Source organism: Oncorhynchus tshawytscha, unplaced genomic scaffold (assembly GCF_018296145.1).
Source record: "Oncorhynchus tshawytscha isolate Ot180627B unplaced genomic scaffold, Otsh_v2.0 Un_contig_3034_pilon_pilon, whole genome shotgun sequence".
NCBI classification, from domain to species: domain Eukaryota; kingdom Metazoa; phylum Chordata; class Actinopteri; order Salmoniformes; family Salmonidae; genus Oncorhynchus; species Oncorhynchus tshawytscha.
The window spans coordinates 27,879-41,274 of record NW_024609330.1 but is presented as its reverse complement, the minus strand read 5'-3'; the positions used below and the strand labels follow the sequence as shown (position 1 = coordinate 41,274).

General features: G+C 45.4%; 1 pseudogene; it reads right to left on the bottom strand.

Annotated features, from left to right (window-relative positions):
* Window positions 1-3,705: 3,705 nt before the first annotated feature.
* LOC121844614 lies at window positions 3,706-8,700 on the bottom strand (annotated as a pseudogene).
* Window positions 8,701-13,396: the final 4,696 nt, after the last annotated feature.

Here is a 13,396-nt window from a genome sequence, read left to right as displayed (position 1 = left end):
TGACACATGTGCCTGGCAGACATCTCAGCTTTGATGTCAGCCCACCACCTCAAGCTCAACCTAGACAAGACAGAGCTGCTCTTCCTCCCGGGGAAGACCTGCCCGCTCCAAGACCTCTCCATCACAGACGCCAACTCCACTGTGTCGACGTGACCCTGTGCAACACCCCGTTGTTCTCTGCCAGCATCAAAGCAGTGACCCGCTCCTGCAGGTTCATGCTCTCTACAACATCCGTGGAGTACGACTCTACCTCACACAGGAAGCGGCGCAGGTCCTAATCCAGGCAGTTGTCATCTCCCGTCTGGACCACTGCAACTCTCTGTTGGCTGGGCTCCCTGCTTGTGTCATCAAACCCCTGGAACTGATCCAGAACACAGCAGCCCGCCTGGTTTTCAACCTCATGTCACATACGGACTACGTTCAGGACATATTTTTTATTTCTATGCCTGAGATATGTGGTTGTCCCACCTGGATATTTTAAGATTAATGCTGTCAGTCTCTCTGGATAAGAGCGTCTGCTAAATGACTCAAATGTAAAGGTCACTTGTTCAAGGGGGCAGCAGGGTAGCCTAGTGGTTAGAGTGTAGAGGTCGGCAGGGTAGCCTAGTGGTTAGAGTGTAGAGGGGCAGGGTAGCCTAGTGGTTAGAGTGTAGAGGGGCAGGGTAGCCTAGTGGTTAGAGTGTAGAGGGGGCAGGGTAGCCTAGTGGTTAGAGTGTAGAGGATCGGCAGGGTAGCCTAGTGGTTAGAGTGTAGAGGGGGCAGGGTAGCCTAGTGGTTAGAGTGTAGAGGGGGCAGGGTAGCCTAGTGGTTAGAGTGTTGAGGGGGCAGGGTAGCCTAGTGGTTAGAGTGTAGAGGCGGCAGGGTAGCCTAGTGGTTAGAGTGTAGAGGGGCAGGGTAGCCTAGTGGTTAGAGTGTAGAGGCGGCAGGGTAGCCTAGTGGTTAGAGTGTAGAGGGGCAGGGTAGCCTAGTGGTTAGAGTGTAGAGGCGGCAGGGTAGCCTAGTGGTTAGAGTGTAGAGGCAGCAGGGTAGCCTAGTGGTTAGAGTGTAGGGGCGGCAGGGTAGCCTAGTGGTTAGAGTGTAGAGGTGGCAGGGTAGCCTAGTGGTTAGAGTGTAGAGGTGGCAGGGTAGCCTAGTGGTTAGAGCGTAGAGGCGGCAGGGTAGCCTAGTGGTTAGAGTGTAGAGGTGGCAGGGTAGCCTAGTGGTTAGAGTGTAGAGGCGGCAGGGTAGCCTAGTGGTTAGAGTGTAGAGGTGGCAGGGTGGCCTGTGGTTAGAGTGTAGAGGCAGGGTAGCCTAGTGGTTAGAGTGTAGAGGTGGCAGGGTAGCCTAGTGGTTAGAGTGTAGAGGAGGCAGGGTAGCCTAGTGGTTAGAGTGTAGAGGGGGCAGGGTAGCCTAGTGGTTAGAGTGTAGAGGCGGCAGGGTAGCCTAGTGGTTAGAGTGTAGAGGCGGCAGGGTAGCCTAGTGGTTAGAGTGTAGAGGCGGCCTAGTGGGGTGTAGCCTAGTGGTTAGAGTGTAGAGGCGGCAGGGTAGCCTAGTGGTTAGAGTGTAGAGGCTGGCAGGGTAGCCTAGTGGTTAGAGTGTAGAGGCCCCTGCAGGGTAGCCTAGTGGTTAGAGTGTAGAGGCGGCAACTAGCCTAGTGGTTAGAAAAATGTAGAGGGGGTAGGGTAGCCTAGTGGTTAACATGTGGTTTCTCCTGAGGGGGCAGGGTAGCCTAGTGGTTAAAGTGTAGAGGTATTGTGGCAGGGTAGCCTAGTGGTTAGAGTGTAGAGGCGGCAGGGTAGCCTAGTGGTTAGAGTGTGGAGGCGGACAGGGTAGCCTAGTGGTTAAACAGACTGGACTAATAACTGGAAAGGTTGCAAGTTCAAACCCATGGTTAGCTGACAAGGTACAAATCTGTCGGGAAGGGAACTGCCCCTTTAGAACAGGCAGTTAACCCAGTGTTCCTAGGCCGTCATTGAAAATGTCCTAATTTGTTCTTAACTGAAACTTGCCTAGTTAAATAAAGGTTTTTAAAAACAATTGGAAAAATTAAAGAGGGTATATTTATAGCCCTGGTTAGCACCTCACAGTTAACATGTGGTTTCTCCTGATCTGATCGAAGTGATCCTCGGTGGTTGATCCAAACCTGTTTCAAAGTTTGCCGCATCTACACTTGGTATTGTGTCTGAATCCCAATAATCTCTCCATCCTCCTGAGCTTTAAGCATTCGTTCACTACTCCTACACACATTTTAAACCATCGGAGTGGTGGGGGTGTTTGGCATGACTGGTGGAGCAAGTTTCCATGTGGTGGTAGTTAAACAGACTGGCTAAAGTAAGACCAAAAACACATGTTGTTCTCCTGCTCATCGTGGATCCTCGAAACCCATTTAAAAACAAGGCGAGAAAGACGGAACAGGGACCCGGATCCTAAAATCCATGTAGTTAAAAACAAGTGCTAAAGAAAGGGGAAAACATATTGGTGTGTTACACCTCACCTGTGGTCTCTCTGTCTGCATCGCCAGTCTCCAAACAGCAAACTCTTTTAAACCCATTGGAAGATGAAGTGTTGGTTCAGGAACCTCACAGGTGAGCACTTCCACTCAGGCTAAAACCATGTAGTTAAACAGAGGTGGCTGGAGTAAACCAAAACAGATTGGATTGGATCTCCTCTCATCGCCTCCTGTAAACCCATTGGATGATGAAGGTCGGAACAGGGAGGGATGTAATAAAATCCATGTTTAAACAGACTGGCTAAAGTAAACCAAAACAGATTGGATTGGATCTCCTCTCATCGCCTCCTCGAAACCCATTGGACGAGAAGGTCGGAACAGGGAGGGATCCTAAAATCCATGTAGGGAAGGGAACAAGTGCACACTTTAGGAGAAAGGGTTTAGAGATGATTGGGACACACCCAGTGAGTTTTTCTAGTCAGAATACAGCAACACTGTCCTACAGTCTCCAAACAGCAAACTAAATACTTTTAAATAAGTCATTTTTAATTAATTACAATTGGATATAAAGCATTTGGTGATGTAAAACCAATCAGACAGAAACATATAGCACTTCCACTACCAAGGGGCAGTTTCCCAGTCACAGGTCACACCTCATCATGGACTAAACTGTTTAAATCCAGCTGGGTCTGGGAAACTGGACCTCGGTGTGGTGAGACAAGGAGAACAGTTCAGTGACATTCTTCAGATTCTTGTTAAAGTAGTGGCAGTACATTTTGGAAGGGTTCTCTCCAGTGGTAAGATGTTCCTTTGTTCGGCTGTGTCCGCCTGAATAACCATTCCTTTAGTTCGCTGTCTGCCTGAGATGTACATTTTTTGGGCCCGGGGCTGAGAGCTGGTGGGGTTTAGTTTTTGGCTCGGCGTGACAGCGGAGGTGGTTTTGACAGTCTTCTTCATGTGATGGTAGTTGGGGAGGATCTTCAATCAGGAAGTTTAGATGATGAAGAGTCTGAGGCTGAGAACACAAATCACATTTAGATTGTTCTTCCACTGATAACAGGGAATCAACAGTGGATGGACTGGTTCTTTGGTTAAAAACAAGTGCAGAAAGACAAAGCTACATAGACCCGTAGATCACTAATCTCAGTTTAGATGATGTGTGTTCTGTCCATAGTGATGTAATAACCAATCAACAGTTTAGATGATGGAAGTGTGTCTGTCCATAGTGATGTAATACCTGTGGTCGCTCTGTCTGCACAGTGATCTCTGACACCCAATCAACAGTTTAAGATGACAGTGTTTTCAGGTATGACCTCACAGGTGTTGACCTGGCAACAGGCGCCGATGATACAACCAGAAGTTAGAATCATGTTCCTGCCCAGGTCAGCTGGAGGGGGAGAGGGGAGAACACAGTTTAGATGGAAGGGTTCTCTCCATAGTGATGTAATAACCAATCAACAGTTTAGATGGAAGGGTTCTCTCCATAGTGATGTAATAACCAATCAACAGTTTAGATGATGGAAGGGTTCTCTCCATAGTGATGTAATAACCAATCAACAGTTTAGATGGGAAGTTCTCTCCAAGGATGTTCTTTAGATGATGGAAGGGTTCTCCATAGTGATGTAATAACCAATCAACAGTTTAGATGATGGAAGGGTTCTCTCCATAGTGATGTAATAACCAATCAACAGTTTAGATGGAAGGGTTCTCTCCATAGTGATGTAATAACCAATCAACAGTTTAGATGATGGAAGGGTTCTCTCCATAGTGATGTAATAACCAATCAACAGTTTAGATGATGGAAGGGTTCTCTCCATAGTGATGTAATAACCAATCAACAGTTTAGATGATGGAAGGGTTCTCTCCATAGTGATGTAATAACCAATCAACAGTTTAGATGGAAGGGTTCTCTCCATAGTGATGTAATAACCAATCAACAGTTTAGATGATGGAAGGGTTCTCTCCATAGTGATGTAATAACCAATCAACAGTTTAGATGGAAGGGTTCTCTCCATAGTGATGTAATAACCAATCAACAGTTTAGATGGAAGGGTTCTCTCCATAGTGATGTAATAACCAATCAACAGTTTAGATGATGGAAGGGTTCTCTCCATAGTGATGTAATAACCAATCAACAGTTTAGATGATGGAAGGGTTCTCTCCATAGTGATGTAATAACCAATCAACACAGACACACACAGTCATACAGATCATTGGGACGAAGACCGTCATTTCTGAATTTGTGGCATTTTAACCTTTCTTACCTTTGGATTCTATGACATTGTTGTCCCCAATTTTCATAGCTTGAGACACTGCAAGTATCATTGGTTAAGGAGAGTTTCATACTTTACCAACAAAATGACTTTCAGAGCAGCAATATACAGATACAGATATGGAATATCAGATAGAGGTCAAACAATAACACATACAGACATGGAATATCAGATAGAGGTCAAACAATAACACATACAGACATGGAATATCAGATAGAGGTCAAACAATAACACATACAGACATGGAATATCAGATAGAGGTCAAACAATAACACATACAGACATGGAATATCAGATAGAGGTCAAACAATAACACATACAGACATGGAATATCAGATAGAGGTCAAACAATAACACATACAGACATGGAATCAGTGGCAAACAATAACACATACAGACATGGAATATCCAAACAATATAGACATGTCAGTGGCTGTCAAACCCATACAGACATGGAATATCAGTGAGGTCAAACAATAACACATACAGACATGGAATATCAGATAGAGGTCAAACAATAACACATACAGACATGGAATATCAGATAGAGGTCAAACAATAACACATACAGACATAATATCAGATAGTCAGTGGACATGGAATATCAGATAGAGGTCAAACAATAACAGGTCAGTAGAGGTCAAACAATAACACATACAGACATGGAATATCAGTGAGGTCAAACCACATACAGACATGGAATATCAGATAGAGGTCAAACAATAACACATACAGACATGGAATATCAGATAGAGGTCAAACAATAACACATACAGACATGGAATATCAGATAGAGGTCAAACAATAACACATACAGACATGGAATCAGTGGGTCAAACAATAACACATACAGACATGGAATATCAGATAGAGGTCAAACCACATACAGGTCAGTGACATGGAATATCAGATAGAGGTCAAATGTCCAAATAGCTGTACCCTATAAGTCAGTGTACCCTACAGGTCAGTGTACCCTATAGGTCAGTGTACCCTACAGGTCAGTGGCTGGTAGGTCAGTGGCTGTACCCTATAGGTCAGTGGTCAGTGTACCCTATAGGTCAGTGGCTGTACCCTACAGGTCAGTGTACCCTATAGGTCAGTGTACCTGTAGGTCAGTGGCTGTACCCTATCAGTGTCAGTGGCTGTACCCTATAGGTCAGTGTACCCTACAGGTCAGTGTACCCTACAGGTCAGTGTACCCTATAGGTCAGTGTACCCTATAGGTCAGTGGCTGTACCCTAGGTCAGTGTACCCTATAGGTCAGTGGCTGTACCCTAGGTCAGTGTACAGTGGGTCAGTGTACCCTAGTGTACCCTAGGTCAGTGTACCCTACAGGTCAGTGTACCCTACAGGTCAGTGTACCCTGTAGGTCAGTGGTTGTACCCTACAGGTCAGTGTACCCTGTAGGTCAGTGTACGGTCACCCTACAGGTCAGTGTACCCTGTAGGTCAGTGTAGTAGGTCAGTGTACCCTACAGGTCAGTGTACCCTGTAGGTCAGTGTACCTATAGGTCAGTGTACCCTGTAGGTCAGTGTACCCTATAGGTCAGTGTACCCTATAGGTCAGTGTACCCTACAGGTCAGTGTACCCTATAGGTCAGTGGGTCAGTGGCTGTACCCTATAGGTCAGTGGCTGTACCCTATAGGTCAGTGGCAGTGTACCCTATAGGTCAGTGGGTCTGTACCCTATAGGTCAGTGGCTGGTCAGTGTACCCTACAGGTCAGTGTACCCTACAGGTCAGTGTACCCTATAGGTCAGTGGCTTACCCAATAGGTCACCCTATAGGTCAGTGGCTGTACCCTATAGGTCAGTGGGTCAGTGTACCCTACAGGTCAGTGTACCCTGTAGGTCAGTGTACCCTGTAGGTCAGTGTACCCTACAGGTCAGTGTACCCTGTAGGTCAGTGGTACCCTACAGGTCAGTGTACCCTGTAGGTCAGTGTACCCTGTAGGTCAGTGTACCCAGTGTACCCTACAGGTCAGTGTACCCTAGTGTGTACCCTGTAGGTCAGTGTACCCTACAGGTCAGTGTACCCTGTAGGTCAGTGTACCCTACAGGTCAGTGTCAGGTCAGTGTACCCTATAGGTCAGTGTACCCTATAGGTCAGTGTACCCTATAGGTCAGTGGCTGTACCCTACAGGTCAGTGGCTGTACCCTACAGGTCAGTGGCTGTACCCTATAGGTCAGTGGCTGTACCCTATAGGTCAGTGTACCCTATAGGTCAGTGTACCCTATAGGTCAGTGTACCCTATAGGTCAGTTTACCCTATAGGTCAGTGTACCACTTCAATATAAAGGATACTACACCCAACTTCAAACACGTTGTTGATGCCGATGGTCATCGTCTTTGGCTCCACCCCCTCAGAGTCAGGCGCTATGTTCTCTGGATAACTGATCAAAGACAGACAGACAGCTTCAATCAGACAGACAGCTTCATATCAGAGAACCGGCTTCAATCAGACAACCAGCTTCATATCAGACAGCCAGCTTCATATCAGACAGCCAGCTTCATATCAGACAACCAGCTTCAATCAGACAACCAGCTTCATATCAGACAACCAGCTTCATATCAGACAACCAGCTTCATATCAGACAACCAGCTTCAATCAGACAGACAGCTTCAATCAGACAACCAGCTTCAATCAGACAACCAGCTTCAATCAGACAACCAGCTTCATATCGGACAACCAGCTTCAATCACTACAATGTAGACCATAACATGACAGAGGAAAAAGAGACCATAACATGACAGAGGAAAAGGAGACCATAACATGACAGAGGAAAAAGAGGTAGACGAGTGTGTAACAGTATAACTTTAGACTGTCCCCCTCGCCCATACCCGGGCGTGAACCAGGGACCCTCTGCACACATCAACAACAGTCACCCTCGAAGCATCGTAAACCCATCGCTCCACAAAAGCCGCGGCCCTTGCAGAGCAAAGGGGGAACTACTACTTCAAGGTCTCAGAGCAAGTGACGTCACCGATTGAAACGCTATTTAGCGCGCACCGCTAACTAAGCCAGCCGTTTCCACATCCGTTACAAGTGCAAACGAGAATAAAAGAAGACAGAATAAAAGCATGGAAGGAATAAAGTGTAGGGAGAATGGATGGATGTAACGGGGGGAGGGGCAGAAAGAGAAGCGGCAATAGAACACAGGAGAGACCTCACCACTGTACCCTTTTCCACTTCTAGAAGATTCACTATTGTTATGTTCACCTGTTAATTATAAGAGCTTGTTCCTCGATGAGGTTGCCTTCTCCGATGACTATGGGTCCTGCCTCGGCAATGATGCGGGCTTTGGGATGGACCACCGTTCTGGCACCTGGAAAGACCATACATGAACAGTCAAATGTGTAACGCTAGCCTACCACATCAACCATTTTTTTTAGCTGGCTCCAAAGTGGATATGTACTCAGTAACCTGAACCGTGTAATAATGTCAAGCTATATAGAGACTAGAGCTACTACAGACAAACGAATGTTGTTGTTGCTCATTGTTAAATAAATAGTTAGCGGACGTTACCTGACTAGCTAAGCTAAATGCTACATTTTACGTCTTCTTACCAATAGTGACTTCCCCTCTGATCTCGCTTTCGACGCACACCACGGCGCCAGCTGCTATTTTAGCACTACAAAACAGAAAACCAAGTGTTGGTAATAATCAGCAATACAAAAAGTGTACAATTTATGAATCATCTGTATGTCTACAAGTTAGTTAGCTACGATTTTAGCTGTAGCAAGTAGCTAACTTAGCTAGTCACGTTAGCTAGCGGTTTCCTAAAACATTCAACACATTCAAACTATCACAAAACAGTATGAAACAGTAACAATGTGTTATTTGAGACACAATACTGAACTAAAAACGAATTCAAGTTGGAGTCGTAATACCTTTTTTGAGCATTTTGTTTATCCGACATTTTGTTGAGCGACTTGAGTTTTTTTCGACAATCGATTTCGAATCCTTCGCAGCATAAACGACGTCATTGTGCGCTTGCGTAGAACGCAGACAAGATGAGGAGGGGGGTGGGGACATTCATGGGGATTCAGTGTCACCTAGCGAATGTTTACAAAACTGCAGCTGAACTAATCTCCTAATAATATTTTTAGTCAGAGAAAATGGTTAAAGTATTATTAATTGTCCTCCTTTTTATGCTACTCTCTGTTTATCATATATAAATAGTCACTTTAACTATACATTCATGTACATACTACCTCAATTGGCCCGACCAACCAGTGCTCCCGCACATTGGCTAACCGGGCTATCTGCATTGTGTCCCACCACCCGCCAACCCCTCTTTACGCTACTGCTACACTCTGTTCATCATATATACATAGTCACTTTAACCATATCTACATACTACGTACATACTACCTCAATCAGCCTGACTAACAGGTGTTTGTATGTAGCCTTGCTACTTTTATAGCCTCGCTACTGTTTATAGCCTGTCTTTTTACTGTTGTTTTATTTCTTTGCCTACCTTATGTTCACCTAATACCTTTTTTGCACTATTGGTTAGAGCCTGTAAGTAAACATTTCACTGTAAGGTCTACTACACCTGTTGTATTCAGCATTTCACTGTAAGGTCTACTACACCTGTTGTATTCAGCATTTCACTGTAAGGTCTACTACACCTATTGTATTCAGCATTTCACTGTAAGGTCTACTACACCTGTTGTATTCAGCGCACATGACAAATGAACTTGATTTGATTTGAATCCCAAATCAAACCTAGCCCCTATCTCCTAACCATATCCCCTAGCCCATATCTCCTAACCTTATCCCCTAGCCCCTATCTCCTAACCTTAGCCCCTATCTCCTAACCTTATCCCCTAGCCCCTATCTCCTAACTTTATCCCCTAGCCCATACCTCCTAACCTCATCCCCTAGCCCCTAACTCCTAACCTTATCCCCTAGCCCATATCTCCTAACCTTATCCCCTAGCCCCTATCTCCTAACCTCATCCCCTAGCCCATATCTCATACCCTTATCCCCTAGCCCCTATCTCCTAACCTTATCCCCTAGCCCCTATCTCCTAACCGTAACCCCTAGCCCCTATCTCCTAACCTGATCCCCTAGCCCCTATCTCCTAACCTTAGCCCCTATCTCCTAACCTTATCCCCTAGCCCCTATCTCCTAACCTTAGCCCATAGACCCTATGTGCCTGTGTAGATCTGAAAGTTTAAGAAGTGTCAACAACAAGTCATCTGATAGATAACCTTCACCTTGTCCTTGACTAGTCTCCAATCACCATTTATCCTGGTCCCAGATCAGTGTTTACTGTAGCCAGGTCTTTGACTGTATTCGTTCATCGTCATGCCGACCGGTGTGTACACAGAGGACAGAGTTACCTGTCAATCATCAACCCAGCTCAATGTCACTGTATCTGAAATTAGTACACACACACACACATACACACACACACACACACATACACACACACACACACACACACTTACATTTACACTTTTCAATTACCCTCTCCCACCTATCCCACTCCCTGATCATTTAAAAAAAGCATCATCAACAACAAATGACCCAACATTTTCTAGATAGTGAGTCCGAACTTCAAAACACGGAGCTTCAAATCCCTCAAACGTTCAGATGGATCAGAAAGGAAATTAGCATTTTCAAAACTCTATAAATTATTAATTATGGGTTGTAGAAGAAGAGAGTACATAAATGATTAAATATGCACTAACCTAATTTAGAAAGTAGTACATAATATATGAATTATGCACACACACACACACACACACACACACACACACACACACACACACACACACACACACACACACACACACACACACACACACACACACACACACACAGGGGCATGGACACACACACACACACACACACACACACACACACACACACACACACACACACACACACACACATGGACACACACACACACACACACACAGGGGCATGGACACACACACACACACACACACAGGGGCATGGACACACACACACACACACACACACACACACACACACACACACACACACACACACACAGGGGCATGGACACACACACACACACACACACACACAGGGGCATGGACACACACACACACACACACAGGGGCATGGACACACACACACACACACACAGGGGCATGGACACACACACACACACAGGGGCATGGACACACACACACACACACACATTGGGCATGGACACACACACACACACACACACAGGGGCATGGACACACACACACACACACACACAGGGGCATGGACACACACACACACACACACACACACACACAGACACACAACACACACAACAGACACACACACACAAACAGGGGGGCATGGACACACACACACACAACAGACAGGGGCATGGAAACCAGAACAGATTTCATATGAGTTAACACACACACACACAGGGGCATGGAAACCAGAACAGATTTCATGGACACACACAAACCAGAACAGATTTCATGGACACAGTTAAACCAGAACAGATTTCATATGAGTTAAACCAGGGGCAACAGATTTCATATGAGTTAAACAGACACAGGGGCATAAACCAGAACAGATTTCATATGAGTTAAACCAGAACAGATTTCATATGAGTTAAACCAGAACAGATTTCATATGAGTTAAACAGACTGGCATAAACCAGAACAAGATGGGGCATGGACACACACAGACAGATGGACACACACACACACACACACACACACACACAGGGGCATGGACACACACACACACACACACACACACACACACACACACACACACACACACACAGGGGCATGGACACACACACACACACACACACACACACAGGGGCATGGACACACACACACACACACAGGGGCATGGACACACACACACACACACAGAAGAGCGATTGACCAACCAGACTCTCCCCTTTTTAGATGTTGAAAGTGACTGATAACCTTGTCCTTGAACAGATTTCATATGAGTTAAACAGACTGGTTAAACCAGAACAGATGACATATGAGTTAAACAGACTGACTCCACCAGAACAGATTTCATATGAGTTAAACAGACTGACCTAAACCAGAACAGATTTCACTGATGAGTTAAACCAGAACAGATTTCCTATGAGTTATAGTTGAACAGAACTCCAGATTTCATATGAGTTAAACCAGAACAGATTTCATATGAGTTAAACCAGAACAGATTTCATTTGAGTTAAACAGACTGGCTAAACCAGAACAAGATGATGAGAAGTTACAGACAGATGGACAGAAAGACACTCACCCCAAACTCCATAAAAACGAACAGACCAACATGACCATTCCCTTTTACCTTTGAACTCTGACCTCACCTTGTCCTTGACTGATAGTTGAACTCTGACCTCACCTTGTCCTTGACTGATAGTTGAACTCTGACCTCCACCGTGTCCTTGCATGATAGTTGAACTCTGACCTCCACCTTGTCCTTGACTGATAGTTGAACTCTGACCTCCACCTTGTCCTTGACTGATAGTTGAACTCTGACCTCCAGTGTTTACTGTAGCCCAGACTCTGGCTGTATTCGTTCATCGTCATGCCGACCGGTGTGTACGCAGAGGACAGAGTTACCTGTCAATCATCAACCCGTCACTGCTGACAGCTCAATGTCACTGTATCTGAAATTAGTACACACACACACACACACGCACACGCACACACACACACACACACACACACGCACACGCACACACACACACACACACACACAGCTAACAGCTCAATGTCACTGTATCTGAAATAAGTACACACACACACACGCACACACACACACACACACACACACACACACACACACACACACACACACACACACACACACACACACACACACACACACACACACACACACACACACACACACACACACACACACACACACACACAGCAGGTGTGTCCTTTCCTCTGGCTGCTGCTGAACTCTGAGAACCAAACAGGAAGTCTATCATGTCAGAACAACAATCCCCTCTTACACCACTTCCTGTTAAGATCGAGAGAGACACACAGAGAGAGAGGATCAGTGTGTGTGTGTGTGTGTGTGTGTGTGTGTGTGTGTGTGTGTGTGTGTGTGTGTGTGTGTGTTGCTGTTATGGCCTCCTGTTGGATGTCAGACAGGAAGCTCCCAACTACCCAGAGTTCATCAGTCATCTCCATTGTTTCCTCTGACTCAATAATGACTGTAATGATGAATACGGATCACCTATTCATTCTCACACACACACAGCTAACAGCTCAATGTCACTGTATCTGAAATTAGTACTCACACACACACACACACACACACACACACACACACACACACACACACACACACACACACACACACACACACACACACACACACACACACACACCTCTCTCTCTGTGTGTCTCTCTCTCAAAAGACTTCACTGGAGAGTTTCCCGATTCATTAACTATTTTAATGTCAAAGTAAGTTGACAACACTCTGCAAAACCAAAACTGAATAAAAGTTTTGGGGATTTGACCTCATACCATTTTATTTCGAACTCAGGGAATCTATTTGAACTGTTGCCAGTTGTCTCCAAGAGTCAAAACATTTCTGTGATGTCGAATGCCTCCAACCTCAGTGGAAAATAATTAGCTGCAGTATTCACTTAGTCCACTAGGTGGTAGTAAAACCCCACTATCTCTACTCGCATTCAACCAGTCATTCATAAATTATAACTGC